Below are 17,082 nucleotides of genomic sequence, written 5' to 3'. Positions count from 1 at the left end.
CTGACATAACTGACATATATAGGCTGACATAACTGACATATATAGGCTGATCTAACTGACATATATAGGCTGACATAACTGACATATATAGGCTAACTGACATATATATGATATAACTGACATATATAGGCTGATATAACTGACATATATAGGCTGACATAACTGACATATATAGGCTGACATAACTGACATATATAGGCTGACATAATTGACATATATAGGCTGACATAACTGACATATATAGACTGACATAACTGACATATATAGGCTGACATAACTGACATATATAGACTGACATAACTGACATATATAGGCTGACATAACTGACATATATAGACTGACATAACTGACATATATAGGCTGACATAACTGACATATATAGACTGACATAACTGACATATATAGGCTGACATAACTGACATATATAGACTGACATAACTGACATAACTGACATATATAGGCTGATCTGACTGACATATATAGGCTGATATAACTGACATATATAGGCTGATATAACTGACATATATAGGCTGACATAACTGACATATATAGGCTGACATAACTGACATATATAGACTGACATAACTGACATATATAGGCTGACATAACTGACATATATAGGCTGACATAACTGACATATATAGGCTGACATAACTAACTGACATATATATATAGACTGACATAACTGACATATATAGGCTGACATAACTGACATATATAGGCTGACTGACATAACTGACATATATAGGCTGACATAACTGACATATATAGGCTGACATAACTGACATATATAGGCTGACATAACTGACATAACTGATATATAGGCTGACATAACTGACATATATAGACTGACATAACTGACATAACTGACATATATAGGCTGATATAACTGACATGGCTTGACATAACTGACATATATAGACATAACTGACATATATAGGCTGACATAACTGACATATATAGGCTGACATAACTGACATATATAGGCTGACATAACTGACATATATAGGCTGACATAACTGACATATATAGGCTGATATAACTGACATATATAGGCTGACTAACTGACATATATAGGCTGACATAACTGACATAACTATAGACTGACATAACTGACATATATAGGCTGACATAACTGACATATATATATAGGCTGATATAACTGACATATATAGGCTGACATAACTGACATATATAGGCTGACATAACTGACATATATAGGTTGACTGACATAATAGGCTGATATAACTGACATATATAGGCTGACATATAACTAACTGACATATATAGACTGACATAACTGACATATATAGGCTGATATAACTGACATATATAGACTGACATAACTGACATATATAGGCTGATCTGACATAACTGACTGACATAACTGACATATATAGGACTGATATATAGGCTGACATAACTGACATATATAGGTTGATATAACTGACATATATAGGCTGACATAACTGACATATATAGGCTGATATAACTGACATATATAGGCTGACATAACTGACATATATAGACATAACTGACATATATAGGCTGATGACTAACTGACATATATAGGCTGACATAACTGACATATATAGGTTGATATAACTGACATATATAGGCTGACATAACTGACATATATATAGGCTGACTGATAACTGACATATATAGGTTGATATAACTGACATATATAGGCTGACATAACTGACATATATAGGCTGATATAACTGACATAACTGACATATATAGGTTGATATAACTGACATATATAGGCTGACATAACTGACATATATAGGCTGATATAACTGACATAACTATATAACATAACATATATAGGTTGATATAACTGACATATATAGGCTGACATAACTGACATATATAGGCTGATATAACTGACATAACTGACATATATAGGTTGATATAACTGACATATATAGGCTGACATAACTGACATATATATATAGGCTGATATAACTGACATAACTGACATATATAGGTTGATATAACTGACATATATAGGCTGACATAACTGACATATATAGGCTGATACATACATATATAGGCTGACATAACTGACATATATATAGGCTGACATAACTGACATATATAGGCTGATCTGACTGACATATATAGGCTGACATAACTGACATATATAGGCTGATCTGACTGACATATATAGGCTGACATAACTGACATATATATGCTGACATAACTGACATATATATAGGCTGACATAACTGACATATATAGGCTGACATAACTGACATATATAGACTGACATAACTGACATATATAGGCTGACATAACTGACATATATAGACTGACATAACTGACATATATAGGCTGACATAACTGACATATATAGACTGACATAACTGACATATATAGGCTGACATAACTGACATATACTGACATATATAGACTGACATAACTGACATAACTGACATATATAGGCTGATCTGACTGACATATATAGGCTGATATAACTGACATATATAGGCTGATATAACTGACATATATAGGCTGACATAACTGACATATATAGGCTGACATAACTGACATATATAGGCTGACATAACTGACATATATAGGCTGACATAACTGACATATATAGGCTGACATAACTGACATATATAGGCTGACATAACTGACATATATAGGCTGATATGACTGACATATATAGGCTGACATAACTGACATATATAGGCTGATATATAGACTGACATAACTGACATATATAGGCTGACATAACTGACATATATAGACTGACATAACTGACATATATAGGCTGACATAACTGACATATATAGGTTGACATAACTGACATATATAGGCTGACATAACTGACATATATAGCATATACATAGCCTGACATAACTGACATATATAGGCTGACATAACTGACATATATAGGCTGACATAACTGACATATATAGGCTGACATAACTGACATATATATACTATATAACTGACATAACTGACATATATAGGCTGATCTGACTGACATATATAGGCTGACATAACTGACATATATAGGCTGACATAACTGACATATATAGGCTGATATAACTGACATATATAGGCTGACATAACTGACATATATAGGCTGACATAACTGACATATATAGGCTGACATAACTGACATATATAGGCTGACATAACTGACATATATAGGCTGACATAACTGACATATATAGGCTGACATAACTGACATATATAGACTGACATAACTGACATAACTGACATAACTGACATATATAGGCTGATATAGACTGATAACTGACATATATAGGCTGACATAACTGACATATATAGGCTGACATATAACTGACATATGACATATATAGGTTGACATAACTGACATATATAGGCTGACATAACTGACATATATAGGCTGACATAACTGACATATATAGGCTGACATAACTGACATATATAGGCTGATATAACTGACATATGATATAACTGACATATATAGGCTGATATAACTGACATATATAGGCTGACATAACTGACATAACTGACATATATAGGCTGACATAACTGACATATATAGACTGACATAACTGACATATATAGGCTGATCTAACTGACATATATAGGCTGACATATATAGGTTGATATAACTGACATATATAGGACATGATATAACTGACATAACTGACATATATAGGCTGATATAACTGACATATATAGGCTAGGCTGACATAACTGACATATATAGGCTGATATAACTGACATAACTGACATATATAGGCTGATCTGACTGACATATATAGGCTGACATAACTGACATATATAGGTTGATATAACTGACATATATAGGCTGACATAACTGACATATATAGGCTGATATAACTGACATAACTGACATATATAGGTTGATATAACTGACATATATAGGCTGACATAACTGACATATATAGGCTGATATAACTGACATAACTGACATATATAGGTTGATATAACTGACATATATAGGCTGACATAACTGACATATATAGGCTGATATAACTGACATAACTGACATATATAGGTTGATATAACTGACATATATAGGCTGACATAACTGACATATATAGGCTGATATAACTGACATAACTGACATATATAGGTTGATATAACTGACATATATAGGCTGACATAACTGACATATATAGGCTGATATAACTGACATAACTGACATATATAGGCTGATCTAACTGACATATATAGGCTGACATAACTGACATATATAGGATATAACTGATAACTGACATATATAGACTGACATATATAGGCTGACATAACTGACATATATAGGCTGATCTGACTGACATATATAGGCTGACATAACTGACATATATAGGCTGATATACATATATAGGCTGACATAACTGACATATATAGGCTGACATAACTGACATATATAGGCTGATCTGACTGACATATATAGGCTGACATAACTGACATATATATGCTGACATAACTGACATATATATAGGCTGACATAACTGACATATATAGGCTGATATAACTGACATAACTGACATATATAGGTTGATATAACTGACATATATAGGCTGACATAACTGACATATATAGGCTGATATAACTGACATAACTGACATAACTATATATAGGCTGATATAACTGACATATATAGGCTGACATAACTGACATATATAGGCTGATATAACTGACATATATAGGCTGACTGATATATAGGCTGACATAACTGACATATATAGGCTGACATAACTGACATATATAGGCTGACATAACTGACATATATAGGCTGACATAACTGACATATATATAGGCTGACATAACTGACATATATAGGCTGACTAACTGATATAACTGACTGACATATATAGGCTGACATAACTGACATATATAGGCTGATATAACTGACATAATAGGTTGATATAACTGACATATATAGGCTGATATAACTGACATATATAGGCTGATACTGACATACTGACATAACTGACATATATAGACTGACATAACTGACATATATAGGCTGATCTGACTGACATATATAGGCTGCCATAACTGACATATATAGGCTGATATAACTGACATAACTGACATATATAGGTTGATATAACTGACATATATAGGCTGACATAACTGACATATATAGGCTGATATAACTGACATAACTGACATATATAGGTTGATATAACTGACATATATAGGCTGACATAACTGACATATATAGGCTGATATAACTGACATAACTGACATATATAGGCTGATCTGACTGACATATATAGGCTGATATAACTGACATAACTGACATATATAGGCTGATATAACTGACATATATAGGCTGACATAACTGATATAACTGACATATATAGGCTGACATAACTGACATATATAGGCTGATCTGACTGACATATATAGGCTGACATAACTGACATATATATAGGCTGACATAACTGACATATATAGGCTGATCTGACTGACATATATAGGCTGACATAACTGACATATATAGGCTGATCTGACTGACATATATAGGCTGACATAACTGACATATATATGCTGACATAACTGACATATATATAGGCTGACATAACTGACATATATAGGCTGATATAACTGACATATATAGGCTGACATAACTGACATATATAGGCTGACATAACTGACATATAGCCGGATATAACTGACATATATAGGCTGATCTGACTGACATAACTGACATATATAGGCTGACATAACTGACATATATAGGCTGATATAACTGACATATATAGGCTGATATAACTGACATATATAGGCTGATATAACTGACATATATAGGCTGACATAACTGATATATATATAGGCTGCCATAACTGACATATATAGGCTGACATAACTGACATATATAGGCTGACATAACTGATATATATATAGGCTGATATAACTGGTATATATAGGCTGATATAACTGGTATATATAGACTGACATAACTGATATATATATAGGCTGATATAACTGGTATATATAGGCTGACATAACTGATATATATATAGGCTGATATAACTGATATATATATAGGCTGATATAACTGGTATATATATATATAGGCTGATATAACTGACATATATAGACTGACATAACTTACATATATAGGCTGACATAACTGACATATATAGACTGACATAACTGACATATATAGACTGACATAACTGACATATATAGGCTGATATAACTGACATATATAGACTGACATAACTGACATATATAGGCTGACATAACTGACATATATAGACTGACATAACTGACATATATAGACTGAAATAACTGACATATATAGGCTGATATAACTGACATATATAGACTGACATAACTGACATATATAGGCTGACATAACTGACATATATAGACTGACATAACTGACATATATAGACTGACATAACTGACATATATAGGCTGATATAACTGACATATATAGACTGACATAACTGACATATATAGGCTGACATAACTGACATATATAGACTGACATAACTGACATAACTGACATATATAGGCTGATCTGACTGACATATATAGGCTGACATAACTGACATATATAGGCTGATATAACTGACATAACTGACATATATAGGTTGATATAACTGACATATATAGGCTGACATAACTGACATATATAGGCTGATATAACTGACATAACTGACATATATAGGTTGATATAACTGACATATATAGGCTGACATAACTGACATATATAGGTTGATATAACTGACATATATAGGCTGACATAACTGACATATATATGCTGATATAACTGACATAACTGACATATATAGGTTGATATAACTGACATATATAGGCTGACATAACTGACATATATAGGCTGATATAACTGACATAACTGACATATATAGGTTGATATAACTGACATATATAGGCTGACATAACTGACATATATAGGCTGATATAACTGACATAACTGACATATATAGGTTGATATAACTGACATATATAGGCTGACATAACTGACATATATAGGCTGATCTGACTGACATATATAGGCTGACATAACTGACATATATATAGGCTGACATAACTGACATATATAGGCTGATCTGACATATATAGGCTGACATAACTGACATATATAGGCTGACATAACTGACTGACATATATAGGCTGATCTGACTGACATATATAGGCTGATCTGACTGACATAACTGACATATATAGGCTGACATAACTGACATATATACATAACTGACATATATATAGGCTGACATAACTGACATATATAGGCTGATATAACTGACATATATAGGCTGACATAACTGACATATATAGGCTGACATAACTGACATATAGGCGGATATAACTGACATATATAGGCTGATATAACTGACATATATAGGCTGACATAACTTACATATATAGGTTGATATAACTGACATATATAGGCTGACATAACTGACATATATAGGCTGACATAACTGGTATATATAGGCTGATCTGACTGACATATATAGGCTGATATAACTGATATATATAGGCTGACATAACTGACACATATAGGCTGACATAACTGACATATATAGGCTGACATAACTGGTATATATAGGCTGATATAACTGACATATATAGGCTGATATAACTGACATATATAGGCTGACATAACTTACATATATAGGTTGATATAACTGACATATATAGGCTGACATAACTGACATATATAGGCTGACATAACTGGTATATATAGGCTGATCTGACTGACATATATAGGCTGATATAACTGACATATATAGGCTGACATAACTGACATATATAGGCTGACATAACTGACATATATAGGCTGACATAACTGACATATATAGGCTGATAACTGACTGACATATAGGGCTGATATAACTGACATATATAGGCTGATCTGACTGACATATATAGGCTGACATAACTGACATATATAGGCTGATATAACTGACATAACTGACATATATAGGCTGATATAACTGACATATATAGGCTGACATAACTGACATATATAGGCTGATATAACTGACATAACTGACATATATAGGTTGATATAACTGACATATATAGGCTGACATAACTGACATATATAGGCTGATCTGACTGACATAACTGACATATATAGGCTGATATAACTGGTATATATAGGCTGACATAACTGACACATATAGGCTGACATAACTGACATATATAGGCTGATATAACTGACATATATAGGCTGACATAACTGACATATATAGGCTGATCTGACTGACATATACAGGCTGACATAACTGACATATATAGGCTGATATAACTGATATAACTGACATATATAGGCTGACATAACTGACATATATAGGCTGACATAACTGACATATATAGGCTGACATAACTGATATATATAGGCTGATATAACTGACATATATAGGCTGACATAACTGACACATATAGGCTGACATAACTGATATATATAGGCTGATCTGACTGACATATACAGGCTGACATAACTGACATATATAGGCTGATATAACTGATATAACTGACATATATAGGCTGACATAACTGACATATATAGGCTGACATAACTGACATATATAGGCTGACATAACTGATATATATAGGCTGATATAACTGACATATATAGGCTGACATAACTGACACATATAGGCTGACATAACTGACATATATAGGCTGACATAACTGATATATATAGGCTGACATAACTGACATATATAGGCTGACATAACTGACATATATAGGCTGACATAACTGACATATATAGGCTGACATAACTGACATATATAGGCTGACATAACTGACACAAATAGGCTGACATAACTGATATATATAGGCTGACATAACTGACATATATAGGCTGACATAACTGACATATATAGGCTGATATAACTGACATATATAGGCTGACATAACTGATATATATAGGCTGACATAACTGACATATATAGGCTGATATAACTGACATATACAGGCTGACATAACTGACATATATAGGCTGCCATAACTGACATATATAGGCTGATATAACTGACATATATAGACTGACATAACTGACATATATAGGCTGATATAACTGGTATATATAGGCTGATATAACTGACATATATAGGCTGACATAACTGACATATTTAGACTGACATAACTGACATATATAGGCTGACATAACTGACATATATAGGCTGATATAACTGACATATATAGGCTGACATAACTGACATATATAGGCTGACATAACTGATATATATAGGCTGACATAACTGACATATATAGGCTGACATAACTGACATATATAGGCTGATATAACTGACATATATAGGCTGACATAACTGGTATATATAGGCTGATATAACTGGCATATATAGGCTGATATAACTGACATATATAGGCTGACATAACTGGTATATATTGTTATGAACTTGAGTGAAGACCCAAAAGTGGTTTTAACAGAAAACAGAGTTCTTTAATGAAAATACAGGAATGACATAAATCCTTTTCCAACGTTGTCAGCGGAACAAAAAGAACGTTAGTATAGTGCAGGATGCTCCTGCCAGGCAGACTCCGACAGGACAGGACAAGGTGGAAGCAAACGAGACGACAGCTTGCTTCTGGCATCAAAAAACACAAACAAGAATCAGACACTGAAAGTAGCAGGAACAGAGAAAGAAATAGGGACCTAATCAGAAGGGGAAGAGAGAACAGGTGGGGAAGAGTGAAAGAGCTAGTTAGGGCAGATGTAGAACAGCTGAGGAATGAGAGACAGAGAAGGTAACCTAAAAAGACCAGCAGAGAGAGAATGAAGAGAAAGGACAGGAACAGACATAACAAGACATGACAGTACCCCCCCCCACTCACCGAGCGCCTCCTGGCGCACTCGAGGAGGAAACCTGGCGGCAACGGAGGAAATCATCGATCAGCGAACGGTCCAGCACGTCCCGAGAGGGAACCCAACTCCTCTCCTCAGGACCGTACCCCTCCCAATCAACTAGGTACTGATGACCACGGCCCCGAGGGCGCATGTCCAAATCTTACGAACCCTGTAGATGGGTGCGCCCTCGACAAGGATGGGGGGAGGGACGACGCGGGGCGCGAAGAACGGGCTTAACACAGGAGACATGGAAGACCGGGTGAACGCGACGAAGATAGCGGGAGAAGAAGTCGCACTGCGACAGGATTAATGACCTGGGAAATACGGAACGGACCAATGAACCGCGGGGCCAACTTGCGAGAAGCTGTCTTAAGGGGAAGGTTCTGAGTGGAGAGCCATACTCTCTGACCGCAACAATATCTAGGACTCTTGGTCCTACGCTTATTAGCGGCCCTCACAGTCTGCGCCCTATTACGGCAAAGTGCCGACCTGACCCCCTTCCAGGTGCGCTCGCAACGCTGGACAAAAGCCTGAGCGGAGGGGACGCAGGACTCGGCGAGCTGAGATGAGAACAGCGGAGGCTGGTACCCGAGGCTACACTGAAAAGGGGATAGACCGGTAGCAGACGAGGGAAGCGAGTTGTGGGCGTACTCTGCCCAGGGAGCTGTTCTGACCAAGACGCAGGGTTACGAAAAGAAAGACTGCGTAAAATGCGACCAACAGTCTGATTGGCCCGTTCGGCTTGACCGTTAGACTGGGGATGAAAGCCGGACGAGAGACTGACGGAAGCCCCAATCAAACGGCAAAACTCCCTCCAAAATTGAGACGTGAACTGCGGACCTCTGTCGGAAACGACGTCAGACGGAAGGCCATGAATTCGGAAAACATTCTCGATAATGATCTGAGCCGTCTCCTTAGCAGAAGGGAGCTTATCGAGAGGAATGAAATGAGCCGCCTTAGAGAATCTATCGACAACCGTAAGAATAACTGTCTTCCCCGCTGATGAAGGCAGTCCGGTGATAAAATCTAAAGCGATGTGAGACCACGGTCGAGAGGGAATGGGAAGCGGTCTGAGACAGCCGGCAGGAGGAGAGTTCCCAGATTTAGTCTGCGCGCAGACCGAACAAGCGGCGACAAATCGACGCGCGTCACGTTCCCGAGTGGGCCACCAGAAACGCTGGCGAATGGAAGCGAGCGTACCCCGAACGCCGGGGTGGCCGGCTAACTTGGCAGAGTGGGCCCACTGAAGAACGGCCGGACGAGTAGGAACGGGAACGAACAGAAGGTTCCTAGGACAAGCTCGCGGCGACGGAGTGTGAGCGAGTGCTTGCTTTACCTGCCTCTCAATTCCCCAGACAGTCAACCCGACAACACGCCCCTCAGGGAGAATCCCATCGGGGTCGGTGGAGACCTCAGAAGAACTGAAGAGACGAGATAAAGCATCAGGTTTGGTGTTTTTGAGCCCGGACGATAAGAAATAACAAACTCGAAACGAGCGAAAAACAGAGCCCAACGAGCCTGACGCGCATTAAGTCGTTTGGCTGAACGGATGTACTCAAGGTTCCTATGGTCAGTCCAAACGACAAAGGAACGTCGCCCCCTCCAACCACTGTCGCCATTCGCCTAGGGCTAAGCGGATGGCGAGCAGTTCGCGATTACTAACATCATAGTTACGTTCTGACGGCGATAAGCGATGAGAGAAAAACGCGCAAGGATGGACCTTGCCGTCAGAGAGAGAGCGCTGAGAAAGAATGGCTCCCACGCCCACCTCTGACGCGTCAACCTCAACAACAAACTGTCTAGAGATGTCAGGTGTAACAAGAATAGGTGCGGATGTAAAACGATTCTTAAGAAGATCAAAAGCTCCCTGGGCGGAAACGGACCACTTAAAGCACGTCTTAACAGAAGTAAGGGCTGTGAGAGGAGCTGCCACCTGACCGAAATTACGGATGAAACGACGGTAGAAATTAGCGAAGCCCAGAAAGCGCTGCAGCTCGACGCGTGACTTAGGAACGGGCCAATCAATGACAGCCTGGACCTTAGCGGGATCCATCTTAATGCCCTCAGCGGAAATAACGGAACCGAGAAGAGGGACAGAGGCGGCATGAAAAGTGCACTTCTCAGCCTTCACATAAAGACAGTTCTCCAAAAGGCGCTGGAGGACGCGTCGCACGTGCTGAACATGAATCGAGAGAGACGGTGAAAAAATCAGGATATCGTCCATGTAAACGAAAACAAAAATGTTCAGCATGTCTCTCAGGACGTCGTTAACTAGTGCCTGAAAGACAGCTGGAGCGTTAACGAGGCCGAAAGGAAGAACCCGGTATTCAAAGTGCCCTAACGGAGTGTTAAACGCCGTCTTCCACTCGTCCCCCTCCCTGATGCGCACAAGATGGTAGGCGTTACGAAGGTCCAATTTGGTGAAAAACCTGGCTCCCTGCAGGATCTCGAAGGCTGAAGACATAAGAGGAAGCGGATAACGATTCTTAACAGTTATGTCATTCAGCCCTCGATAATCCACGCATGGGCGCAGGGACCCGTCCTTCTTCTGAACAAAAAAAAACCCCGCTCCGGCGGGGGAGGAGGAGGAGACTATGGTACCGGCGTCGAGCGAAACCGACAAATAATCCTCGAGAGCCTTACGTTCGGGAGCCGACAGAGAGTATAATCTACCCCGGGGGAGTAGTTCCCGGAAGGAGATCAATACTACAGTCATACGACCGGTGTGGAGGGAGAGAAGTGGCCTTGGAACGACTGAACACCGTGCGCAGATCGTGATACTCCTCCGGCACCCCTGTCAAATCGCCAGGCTCCTCCTGTGAAGAAGAGACAGAGGAAACAGGAGGGATAGCAGACATTAAACAGGTTACATGACAAGAAACATTCCAGGATAGGATAGTATTACTAGACCAATTAATAGAAGGGTTATGGCGCACTAGCCAGGGATGACCCAAAACAACAGGTGTAAAAGGTGAACGAAAAATTAAAAAAGAAATGGTTTCGCTATGATTACCAGAGACAGTGAGGGTTAAAGGCAGCGTCTCACGCTGAATCTTGGGGAGAGAACTACCATCTAAAGCGAACAAGGCCCTGGGCTCCCCTAACTGTCTGAGAGGAATGTCATGTTCCCGAGCCCAGGTCTCGTCCATAAAACAGCCCTCCGCCCCAGAGTCTATCAAGGCACTGCAGGAAGCAGATGAACCGGGCCAGCGGAGATGGACCGGAAAGGTAGTGCGTGATCCAGAAGGAGAGGCCTGAGTAGTTGCGCTCACCAGTAGCCCTCCTCTTACTGATGAGCTCTGGCCTTTTACTGGACATGAGGTGACAAAATGACCAGCGGAGCCGCAGTAGAGACAGAGGCGATTGGTGATTCTCCGTTCCCTCTCCTTGGCCGAGATGCGAATACCCCCAGCTGCATAGGCTCAGCATCCGAGCCGGCGGAGGAGGGTGGCAGTGATGCGGCAGGTGGCAGTGATGTGGAGAGGGGAGCAACGGAGAACGTGAGCTCCTTTCCACGAGCTCGGCGACGAAGATCAAACCGTCGCTCTATGCGAATAGCGAGAGCTATTAAGGAGTCCAGACTGGAAGGAACCTCCCGAGAGAGGATCTCATCCTTAACCTCGACGTGGAGACCCTCCAGAAAACGAGCGAGCAAAGCCGGCTCGTTCCAGTCACTAGAGGCAGCGAGAGTGCGAAACTCAATAGAATAATCCGTTATGGATCTATTCCCCTGACATAGGGAAGACAGGGCCCTGGAAGCCTCCTCGCCAAAAACAGAACGGTCAAAAACCCGTATCATCTCCTCCTTAAAGTCCTGATACTGGTTAATACACTCAGCCCTCGCCTCCCAGACTGCCGTGCCCCACTCACGCGCCCGTCCGGTAAGGAGAGATATGACGTAGGCGATGCGGGCTGCGCTCCTGGAGTAAGTGTTGGGCTGGAGAGAGAACACCACATCACACTGAGTGAGGAATGAGCGGCACTCAGTGGGCTCCCCAGAGTAACACGGCGGGTTGTTGATCCTGGGCTCCGGCGACTCGGAAACCCTGGAAGTGGGCGGTGGATCGAGGTGGAGTTGGTGAACCCGTCTTGTGAGGTCGGAGACTTGGACGGCCAGGGTCTCAACGGCATGTTGAGCAGCAGACAATTCCTCCTCGTGTCTGCCTAGCATCGCTCCCTGGATCTCGACGGCGGAGTGAAAAGGGTCCGGAGCCGCTGGGTCCATTCTTGGTCTGATTCTTCTGTTATGAACTTGAGTGAAGACCCAAAAGCGGTTTTAACAGAAAACAGAGTTCTTTAATGAAAATACAGGAATGACATAAATCCTTTTCCAACGTTGTCAGCGGAACAAAAAGAACGTTAGTATAGTGCAGGATGCTCCTGCCAGGCAGACTCCGACAGGACAGGACAAGGTGGAAGCAAACGAGACGACAGCTTGCTTCTGGCATCAAAAAACACAAACAAGAATCAGACACTGAAAGTAGCAGGAACAGAGAAAGAAATAGGGACCTAATCAGAGGGGGAAGAGAGAACAGGTGGGGAAGAGTGAAAGAGCTAGTTAGGGCAGATGTAGAACAGCTGAGGAATGAGAGACAGAGAAGGTAACCTAAAAAGACCAGCAGAGAGAGAATGAAGAGAAAGGACAGGAACAGACATAACAAGACATGACATATATAGGCTGATATAACTGGCATATATAGGCTGATATAACTGACATATATAGGCTGACATAACTGATATATATATAGGCTGATATAACTGGTATATATAGGCTGACATAACTGACATATATAGGCTGATATAACTGACATATATAGGCTGACATAACTGACATATATAGGCTGACATAACTGACATATATAGACTGACATAACTGATATATATATAGGCTGATATAACTGACATATATAGGCTGACATAACTGACATATATAGGCTGATATAACTGACATATATAGACTGACATAACTGATATATATATAGGCTGATATAACTGGTATATATAGGCTGACATAACTGACATAACTGACATATATAGGCTGACATAACTGACATATATAGGCTGACATAACTGACATATATAGGCTGATATAACTGACCTAAATCAGGAGGTTTGCGTTTGCTGATATTAACTGTGGGTAGTAGGAAGTTACAGCATCATTTTTAGTCACAATAAATGTGATGTCACCACACTCCACACCCACCCACCTCTACTCTCCTCCCTTCTTCTCTCCCTGTTCTCCTCCTTCCTCTCCCTGTTCTCCTCCCTCCTCTCCCTGTTCTCCTCCCTCCTCTCCTAGTTCTCATCCCTCCTCTCCTAGTTCTCATCCCTCCTCTTCCTGTTCTCCTCCCTCCTCTCCCTGTTCTCCTCCCTCCTCTCCTAGTTGTCATCCCTCCTCTCCTAGTTGTCATCCCTCCTCTCCTAGTTGTCATCCCTCCTTCTTTCCCTGTCCTCCTCCCTCCTTTTCTCCTAGTTCTCCTTCCTCCTCTCCCTGTTCTCCTCCCTCCTCTCCCTGTTCTCCTCCCTCCTCTTCCTGTTCTCCTCCCTCCTCTCCCTGTTCTCCTCCCTCCTCTCCTAGTTGTCATCCCTCCTCTCCTAGTTGTCATCCCTCCTCTCCTAGTTGTCATCCCTCCTTCTTTCCCTGTCCTCCTCCCTCCTTTTCTCCTAGTTCTCCTTCCTCCTCTCCCTGTTCTCCTCCCTCCTCTCCCTGTTCTCCTCCCTCCTCTCCCTGTTCTCCTCCCTCCTCTTCCTGTTCTCCTCCCTCCTCTCCCTGTTCTCCTCCCTCCTCTCCTAGTTGTCATCCCTCCTCTCCTAGTTGTCATCCCTCCTCTCCTAGTTGTCATCCCTCCTTCTTTCCCTGTCCTCCTCCCTCCTTTTCTCCTAGTTCTCCTTCCTCCTCTCCCTGTTCTCCTCCCTCCTCTCCCTGTTCTCCTCCCTCCTCTTCCTGTTCTCCTCCCTCCTCTCCCTGTTCTCCTCCCTCCTCTTCCTGTTCTCCTCCCTCCTCTCCTAGTTGTCATCCCTCCTTCTTTCCCTGTCCTCCTCCCTCCTTTTCTCCTAGTTCTCCTTCCTCCTCTCCCTGTTCTCCTCCCTCCTCTTCCTGTTCTCCTCCCTCCTCTCCCTGTTCTCCTCCCTCCTCTTCCTGTTCTCCTCCCTCCTCTCCTAGTTGTCATCCCTCCTTCTTTCCCTGTCCTCCTCCCTCCTTTTCTCCTAGTTCTCCTTCCTCCTCTCCCTGTTCTCCTCCCTCCTCTTCCTGTTCTCCTTCCTCCTCTCCCTGTTCTCCTCCCTCCTCTTCCTGTTCTCCTCCCTCCTCCCTCCTCTCCCTGTTCTCCTCCCTCCTCTTCCTGTTCTCCTCCCTCCTCTCCTAGTTGTCATCCCTCCTTCTTTCCCTGTCCTCCTCCCTCCTTTTCTCCTAGTTCTCCTCCCTCCTCTCCCTGTTCTCTTCCCTCCTCTCCTAGTTCTCCTCCCTCCTCTCCCTGTCCTCCTCCCTCCTTCTCTCCTAGTTCTCCTCCCTCCTCTCCTAGTTCTCCTCCCTCCTCTCCTAGTTCTCCTCCCTCCTCTCCCTGTTCTCCTCCCTCCTCTCCCTGTTCTCCTCCCTCCTCTCCCTGTTCTCTTCCCTCCTCTCCTAGTTCTCCTCCCTCCTCTCCTAGTTCTCTTCCCTCCTCTGTCTGCTCCAGTTGGCTCTCAGATCCAGAGTCCAGACAAGTCACACCACATTGTCTTCACCACTTGCTCCTCAGCTATTAGTCTTCTTCAACATATTCAACCTCAAGCTAACCTGTAAAGAGGAAGAGAAAGTACTGATTGGATATCAAAGTAGTTATGATAGTATTTAGTCATTGGAAATGTACTATATAGGTAATATTGACTTATCTAAAAAAAAAAAATGTGTTTATTGTTGAATAATACATTTTACATCAAGTATTTTGTATGAAAAGGTAGGATCTGATTGTCTTGGTGTAACGTTGAAAAATAGCTGTCTTTCTCTGTTTTACCAAATAACTCCATAGATGCAGACCAATGGGACCTGACCTATGGTTCACTGTGTTCTCAAACACCATATTGTGTTGAGTAATAGAAACTTCTGGTAACATCTGATACCGTTATTCAGAGACTACCACCTGAACTCTAAACTATTCCATGCTGGCATCATCAATTCAATAAAAGAATCCCCGAAAATCAGAATTCCATAATGTGGTTCGGGATTATGTCCACCTCATTCCTGATAGAAAGTT

The sequence above is a fragment of the Oncorhynchus masou genome, unplaced genomic scaffold (assembly GCF_036934945.1).
Source record: "Oncorhynchus masou masou isolate Uvic2021 unplaced genomic scaffold, UVic_Omas_1.1 unplaced_scaffold_695, whole genome shotgun sequence".
Classification (NCBI taxonomy): domain Eukaryota; kingdom Metazoa; phylum Chordata; class Actinopteri; order Salmoniformes; family Salmonidae; genus Oncorhynchus; species Oncorhynchus masou.
Note: the sequence above shows the minus strand (reverse complement) of the source record.